Source organism: Aulostomus chinensis, chromosome 17 (assembly GCF_037954235.1).
Source record: "Aulostomus chinensis isolate RoL2024-O1b breed Wild chromosome 17, RoL_Achi_v1.0, whole genome shotgun sequence".
NCBI lineage: Eukaryota > Metazoa > Chordata > Actinopteri > Syngnathiformes > Aulostomidae > Aulostomus > Aulostomus chinensis.
In genome coordinates, this window is record NC_141336.1 from 7193212 (window position 1) to 7202193 (window position 8982).

Here is an 8982-nt window from a genome sequence, read left to right on the forward strand (position 1 = left end):
ATAACGTCAGGTTATATGCTAATAGTAATCCATACGCTAACACTAGAGACATAACATGAGAATATTAACTCAGAAGTTGTTTAACATGGGGCACGTAAACATGTAAACAAACAGAACATTGCCAGTAGACTAGTTACTATTGACACCATTGACGCAGCATGACAAGTGTTTTGAGTTGCTGTGGTTTGCACATGGGGTCCATCTCCTTTGCTATGCATTTAATACATACATGCATGCATACCTGAAACACAGTGATGAAGTACCCTGCCTGAAACGTTCTTGCATACAATTATTTGTATAGGCCCATTATGTTCAATAAAACAATTTAAAACGTTTTTTGCACCTGCTTACAGGTAAAACGAGTTATTCATACCCTATGTTGCAAAGCTCAAATCTGGGTTTTATTGAATATTTGAATAGTAATCATAATAATAACAATAATACTCTGAATAACAGCTTACTTTGAGCTGCTGAGTTTAGTCCTCTGTACTATCAGAGTAATGTTATTGTTTATGAATAACCAGAGAAGGCTTTCATCACAAAATGAAATATATATATATATATATATGTATTTATATATTTATATATTTATATATATATATATATAATGACATAATTGGCCTTGACAGTTTTAAACGTGTTAATTTTTGGGGCAACAAATATTTATATAGAGTCGGCCTCTTTTCTTTATTTTTGCAGAGCCAGCAATGGCTACATCTTCAACCCCTGGGCTCCCCCAAGGTGATGGTCTGTGGATATTTTTCAGAGTTCTTGATATTAACAAGAGTGCCACTAAAACTGAGATTTTGACACAAGCTAAAACACTGTTTTTCCCAAATGAAAACTCAATGAGGGCTGCACGGTGGTGCAGTGGTTAGCACTGTGGCCTCACAGCAAGAAGGTTCCGGGTTCAAGTCCCGGCTCGGGCGCGGGATCTTTCTGTGTGGAGTTTGCATATTCTCCCCGTGTCTGCGTCGGTTCTCTCTGGGTACTCCGGCTTCCTCCCACCGTCCAAAGACATGCAATTTGGGGACTAGGCTGATTGGATTCTCTAAATTGACTGTAAGTGTGGCTGTGAGTGTGAATGGTTGTCTGTCTCTCTATGTTGGCCCTGCGATGGACTGGCGACCTGTCCAGGGTGTACCCCACCTCTCGCCCGTTGACGCTGGGATAGGCTCCAGCCCCCCCGCGACCCTGAATGTGTAGGAATAAGCGGAAGATGACGATGGATGGAAAACTCAATGATGGGAAAATGGGAAGAGTTCAGTCATGATATAGTTAACTTTCAGGAAGCACAAGTTGATGAGGATGTTAGTGTGGGAGAGCACTATGAGACACACAAATTGGGGTTGTTAAGATTTTATTTTTTCAGAAAGACCCTGACCAGTGAAGATGACCCAGGAAGAAGCTGATATACAAACAGATGAGTAACATGAAAACACAACTGAATCTGGACAAGACAGAGATGCAATGGAAGAGGGTGGCCAGCTCACACAGAAAAGAGATCCATCCATCGTCATCTTCCACTCATTCCTTACAAGTAAGGGTCACGGGGGGGCTGGAGCCTATCCCAGCATCTACGGGCGAGAGGCGGGGTACACCCTGGACAGGTCGCCAGTCCACCGCAGGGCCAACAGAGACGAACAACCATTTGCTCTCACATTCATACCTACGGTCAATTTTTAGAGAATCCAATCAGCCTAGTCCCCAATTGCATGTCTTTGGACGGTGGGAGGAAGCCGGAGTACCCGGAGAGAACCCACGCAGGCACGGGGAGAACATGCAAACTCCACAAAGAAAGATCCCACGCCCGAGCCGGGACTCAAACCCAGCACCTTCTTGCTGTGAGGCCACAGTGCTAACCACTGCACCACCATGCAGCCCTCAGAAAAGAGATAACAGTGAAAATCAAGTACACACACAGTCAAAGATGATGATCAAGGCACTGCCACACTGTCAGCTGTTCTTTCTTCTGCAGCTCTTCAGATTATTGATCTTACATCTCTTTGTGATACATCAGAGGTCATTTTTGGTCCCTTGACAGGTGGGCCGTTAGGTGATCTTGATGATACACTCATGCATGATCCAGTCCTTGCAATAGAAGAGGAGCAAATAAGCACCCCCACCTACACCTCATCTCCTACTGATGCTGAGACAGCTTCAGCTAGACCACCGAGTCCTGCTGGTGAACTTTTGCATGTGACAGTGAAACTTCACAGAGTGACTCTTGTAGATGAACTGATTGCCCAGTTCAAAGATGAAGCACTGATGACCTACTCTTTGAAATACAGCTTCATTGATGAAATGGGGGCAGATGCTGATGGTGTCTCCAGGGATGTATATGCTGCCTTCTGGACAGAATTTCTAGACTGTGCAGCAGAAGGTGCAGATGTGAGGGTGCCATCACTATCCCCAAAATGGCAAGAGGAGGAATGGAAGTCTGTTGGCAGGATATTGGCCAAGGGACTGAAAGACCATGGGTATTTTCCATTTCGCCTGGCAGAGGCCTTTACAGCAGCATTCGTGTTTGGTGAACACTCTGTTTCAGCTGATTTACTGTTTGACTCCCTGATGTTGTATCTTAGTCAGTCTGAACGTGATCTCTTGTCCAGAGCTTTGCAAGATGCTGTTGTCGGCAATGACGAAGAAGAGCTTCTTGATCTTATGGATTGCATGGGAGTAAGAACAGTACCAATACAAGATAACTTGAGAGCCATGCTTATTCAGCTTGCCCACAAGGAAATGATCCAGCACCCAAAATATGCACTGGATAATATAGCAAAGGTTGCGAGACCAATACTCAGGAAGTTTTTTCCCAGTGTACAGGATATGAAGAAACTGTATGAGGACATTAAACCACCAACACGAAAGGTGATTAAGATGATAACAGCTTCTCCAGCACACTCAGCAGAGAACCAAAGTTTGAGATTTTTACTTCAGTACATAAGGGGATTGGATGAAAGAGGTCTCCGGAAGCTGATGAGATTTCTTATCGGATATGATGTCATCTGTGTAAAAGAAATTCAAGTCACATTCACCTCTTTGGAAGGGCTAGCACGGCGGCCAGTTGCCCATACTTATGGCCCAACTGTGGAGCTGCCATCAACTTACAACAGCTACCCTGAGCTTCGAGCTGAAATGGAGGCTATACTGTCCAGCAACATGTCAATGGACATTGCATAAAAGTTGCTAAGTAACTTATGAACACATACAAATTTTTCTCTTCCCCATCAGTGCCAGCAATGTAGGTTTAGACTGTGTGAATGTGGGGTAGAACATGTAAGGGGAAAATGTGATTAGTTCAGGTGCTGTGTGATTAGCGCAAAAATGATTTTATTACGATTCTGGTTTTATTATTTCAAGAAACATTAACTTACTTTGCTGTAAGACACTATTTGTTATCTGAGTTTGTGAGGACAATATGTGACTAGCTCAGGGGCTGTGTGTAAGCACAGATTTTTTTTTGTTTTGGATATTTTCTTTCTATCGTATCAACAAACAATGTACAATTTGATTTAAGTCACCTTTGTTATCAGTGTATAATGTTTGGACCTTAGAAATACTGTTAAATCATAAGAGAATTTGAATCTCTACCTCATGTCAGATGTTAATACTGACAGTGTTTGTGAATCTGCTTGCTACATTTAAAGGTACTTTGAGGTGTTTTTTTAATTTATTTATTTATTCTTTTTTTCAGGTTGCTGTCTTGTTTTCTTCAAACACATTGTGTCTTTACTGTTGAGTCATGTAGTTCAGGAGTCCTGCTCTGTGAGACATGGTATGTTTCTCTCCCACAATCATAAAATTGGACATGTTCCTTTTGTTATGGGGTGCTATTGTGAAATGTTAAAGTTATCAAATGTATGTAAACTCAAGGAGAGATGCATTCCCGAAAATAAAAGATAATTATTTGTTTCATTTGCTGAAAGTTTAATGACAACTGCATTTCAACATAAATTTGTATGACTTTCATTCAATCATTTCATAAGATGTGTTTATACCTAAGAATAGTTTATCTGATATGTTTACATGTTTGAGAGATGACATGATAATCACCAAGTAATTTTAGACACACATATTCACCATATTTGTACATGTAATTGTTTGGCTGCAAATTATATATACAGTAATTCCATGAGAGAAACAAAAAAACAAACAAACAAAGGTATTTTCCTAATGCAACAATAAACAATAACAGCATATCAAAAGAGAAAAAGGTTTCACTGCTTGGTAGGTATCATGTCTGTAAGAGCTACATTTGAAATTAAGCATACACATCATTAAGGACAAGAGATAATCCGTTTAATTTATCATCAATAATGACTGTCCTTTTTGTTGGCTGCTTTCTTTGTAATGCACCCAAGATTTTCCATTTTTTTCACAATATATAGGCTAACATCTGATGTGATATTTTATATGCAGCTATTGAACTGCCAGCACTTATTTTGTTGTGCAATTTTTCCATAATGAATAGAAATAGGATATATGGTGCACAAATGGAAGATGTCCTGTGTTTACTGTTTAAACACACTACCATTTACAGTGAAATTCATGGTCCATAAGATTTTCTACCTTTATGTGGGGGCTGACATCCAGTCATTTGATCCAGTAGAGCAGGTTGTGATCATTAAATTTGAGCTCGTATGTTAAGCACGTAAGAACATATAAAGCTTCTTCTGGAGAAGTTGGTGGATGAAGATTGTTTTCTGCCATGGCAAGGCAGCAAATGTCAAACATGGTATCATCACAAGGATACGCTCCTCTCTGAAGGCATTCCTCTTTGCAGACTTCTATCTTTTGCTGGGATACCTCTTTCAGGTACTCTCTGGCACCAAAAAGTTGGGGTAGGGTGTACATCATCACTGAGTGCCCACCTGGAGACACAGCATTTCTGCATGGGCGAATTCTGTGAGTGTTCCAGAGGAGAACAACTTCCTGCAGTTCTCTCTTGATAAAAGTGAGAAAATCAGTTCACACATATACCAACTGTAGTCAATATTATGATCACTTAACAAGCCAGTACTTTAGTTTAAATCAGCATCAACTTAAATATCTGCAATAATAAACTGCATGATGCAGTCAAAAACATCAAAACACTTACAGGGAACATTTTATTGGACTTTATACTTTTCATCAGTGGTGGAAAGAGTACTGAAAATCTCTACTCAAGTACAAGTACCGTTACATTGCTAAACTACTACTCAATTACAAGTAAAATTACTGGTGTTAGAAAAATACTAAAGTAAAAGTAAAAAGTATTTGTCCAAAAATGTACTCAGAGTATTAGTTACTTTTAACCAATGATGTCACCATGACCTCTCCAGGCTAGGGTTACAAACTTACTTGTATTTAACTTTACCAATAGTTAAAATGCCAACAATCAATTAATCATTAATAACAAGTGTTTTTTCCTAATTTTGATTTTTTTAAGTTTCATTTTTTCATTTTAAGTTTTTATTTCCTTAATCAATAAATGTCTCTGCCAGACAAAATCAAGTTAGATGAGGTGCAGTTACTGCCACGATTTTACTTGATATAATCATGTACTTAATATAAAGTTTACTTAATATCCATAAGTTAATTTTTAGCTGGTAAAATTCTTAACGCAAAATCAATTGAAGATCAATCACTGGCATCCTTTTTTTGTTTAGTTTAGTTTTTCGTCCATATATCCTGGTTCTCATTGGTCATTTTGTGAACAGATCACCTTATTGGCTACAGAAATGGAGATGAAAGGTTTGGATATTAATTAATTGCCGCTGCCACCCACACTGACTCCGAGAGCCTGGAGGATAAGTGGCAACTCCATTTCTTACGCAACATTTCCACATGCTTTGTCACAGATGTAAAGGCAACAAATACACAGAATCAGCCATTTAAATAAACCAATATGTTTAATTGATGATCCGTCCGCCATGCCGCCGACGTGCAGCACCCCAGCCGGCTCCCGCGCCAGCCTGTCCGCTGGCTCAGAGTCATCCGCCAGGACCAGCGGCATTTGGGCCAGCCCGTCCCCCGGCCCCAGCACATGCACCAGGCCGACAAGAAGCGGACAGTCCTCCAGCCCACCCGAACCCAGCGGCACATCCTCCGGCCCACAGATCCAGTGGGAGAGTCCTCACACAGGCGGTCCTCCAGTCGCAGGAGGACATAACAGGGATCAATGAGCAGCTCGACCACCTGATAAATGCTCTGTAACATTTAAATTCATGCGTGCGAGGATGGCTGCCCGGCCGGGATCGGCGTCCATCCCTCCAGCCTCTACGCATTGATGATCTGCACATTGATAAAGTGGAAACCCTTACGATGAACGTAAGCGTATTCCTCATGGGACGGCGCTTTTATGGCAACATGAGTGCAGTCATTAGAGAATAAGACATTAGAGAATCCAGCTATTGCTGCAAATTGCGCTTTAATATTGACCTGTTCAACCGCACCGTAAGGGAATTTAATGTATCTGCGGGAGAGGCGGATGATCAGGTCCACCACCCAGGGAACGAGGTACAACACTACGTTCTGCGCAGCTGGGCTCGGTGAAGAGCGGCTATCGAACTAAAGGATGACTGTGGTGGTGCACGTATATATACTGAAGGCAGAGCCTCACATACGTCACCACAGATCATCTGCCGTAAAGGTGGAAATAGAGGCAAGGCAAGGCAAGGCAAGTTTATTTTTAGAGCACAATTCATACACATGGCAACTCAAAGTGCTTTACAGTTGCAGAAAAATCTGAAAATCACAAAAAGGCAGATAAAATCATAAAACATAAATAGAATCATTATTTTAAAGAAAAGGAGAAGAAAAGGACAAGAGTGCAGATAAAATACTTTCAGCTGTCGTATGCTCGACTGAACAGAGTAGTTTTCAGCCTGTTCTTAAACATTGTCACAGTTGATGCCTGTCTCACATTTTCTGGAAGACTGTTCCAGATTTTAGCTACAGAAAACTGGAAAGTAGCTTCACCATGTTTAGTCCTGACTCTGGGCCCCTGTAGGAGACCTCTACCTGAGGTTCTCAGAGACCTGGAGGGCTCATATGGGTCTAACATGTCAGAGATGTAATTTGGTGCTTGACCATGAAGAGACTTGTATACAAGCAGAGCTGTCTTAAAGTCTATTCTCTGAGCAACAGGAAGCCAGTGCAGAGATCTGAGCACTGGACTAATATGGTCGTATTTTCTGGTTCTAGTCAGGACTCGAGCTGTAGCGTTCTGAATGTATTGTAGCTGTTTAACAGCTTGTTTAGAGATACCAGTGAGCAGGCCGTTACAGTAGTCTAACCTACTGGAGACAAATGCATGGATTAGTCTCTCCAAGTCTGGTTTAGACACTATACCTTTGATTTTGGCAATGTTTTTAGATGGTAAAAGGCTGCTGATATTACTGACTTTATGTGGCTGTTAAAGTTCAGATCTGAGTCCAATATTACCCCCAGATTTCTAACCTGTTGTTTTGGTTTTAGAGAAAGGGATTCAAGGTGACTGATCACACTTTCTCTTTGCTTCTGTGGCCCAAAAACGATTAATTCCGTTTTTTCTGAGTTTAGCTGGAGAAAGTTGTTTTGCATCCACATGCTTATATGTTGGATGCAGTGGAAGAGTGAATCCACAGGTCCATGTTCACCTGCTGTCAGAGACACATAGATCTGAGTGTCGTCTGCATAGTTATGGTAGGACACATTATGGCTGCTTATTAGTTGGCCTAGTGGAAGCATATATAGGTTGAACAAGAGGGGCCCCAAGATTGAACCTTGGGGGACACCACAGGTCATGGCCATTTTGTCTGAGGTGCAATTTCCAATTTCAACAAAGTATGTTCTCTCCTCAAGATAGGACTTGAACCAGTTTAGAGCAAAACCAGAGATTCCTAGCCAATTCTCTAGCCTCTGTAAAAGGATCTCATGGTCAACTGTGTCAAAGGCAGCACTCAAGTCAAGCAGGACTAAGACTGAGACTTTGCCTTTGTCTGTGTTTAGGCGGATGTCATTTATCACCTTGATCAGAGCTGTCTCAGTGCTGTGGTGGGGCCTAAAGCCAGACTGGAAAGTATCAAAAGCATTGTTGGACAGGAGAAAGTCAGTGAGTTGTTGATAAACAACTTTTTCGAGGATTTTTCCTAGGAATGGCAGGTTTGATATGGGCCGGTAGTTGTTCAGAACCATGGCATCAAGACTGCTCTTCTTTAAAAGAGGCTTAATGACCGCAGTTTTCAGGGCCCTTGGAAATGTTCCAGTCTCTAGTGAAATGTTAACTAAATGAGTAACTTTTGGTAACAGGCTGCTCAGCACAGTCTTTAGAAATCTAGTGGGTAACTCATCAAGGCAGCATGTAGATGAACTCAGACCTGAAATAATCTCTTCGACTGTTTTGTCACTGACAGGAGTGAAATGTGCCAGCTCTAGGTGTTCAGGTGGATGCTGGGCTATCATTTGTGTGTTAGAAATGATAGCTTTTTTAATATCTTGAACTTTATCACGAAAGAATTTTGCAAATTCATTGCATTTTGATATAGAAATGAATTCTAAGGGTAGTGGAATCGAAGGGTTTGTTAATCTGTTTACAGTAGCAAACAGAACTTGAGAATTACCATTAGAGTTTGTAATCACTTCAGAGAAATACCTCTCCCTAGCTCTTCGTAAAGTCTGGTTAAACATGGATAATTTTTGCTTATAAATGTCATAGTCAACCTGTAGCTTTGATTTGCGCCATTTCCGTTCGGCTCTCCGGCACCCTCTTTTTTGTGCCCTGACAAGAGTCTTCATTTCTCCATGGTGCTTTTTGTCTGTCTTTAACTATTCTAACCTTAACAGGAGCAATGGTGTCCAAGACATTCAAAACACTTGATGTATACGAGTTTAACAGATCATTAACATTAGAACCGAGAATAGAGGTGTCTTCAGGCAGGCCACCCGGGGGCGTGATATCCCATACTATATGTGTTGTACCTCGTTCCTCTCCTTCAGGGAACAGAGGTTATATTCATA

The 8982-nt window shown here is 41.2% G+C and overlaps 1 pseudogene; it reads left to right on the forward strand.

The window, feature by feature from the left end:
- Nucleotides 1-1244: 1244 nt before the first annotated feature.
- On the forward strand, nt 1245-3297 carry LOC147246153 (uncharacterized; annotated as a pseudogene).
- The last annotated feature ends 5685 nt before the right edge of the window (nt 3298-8982 follow it).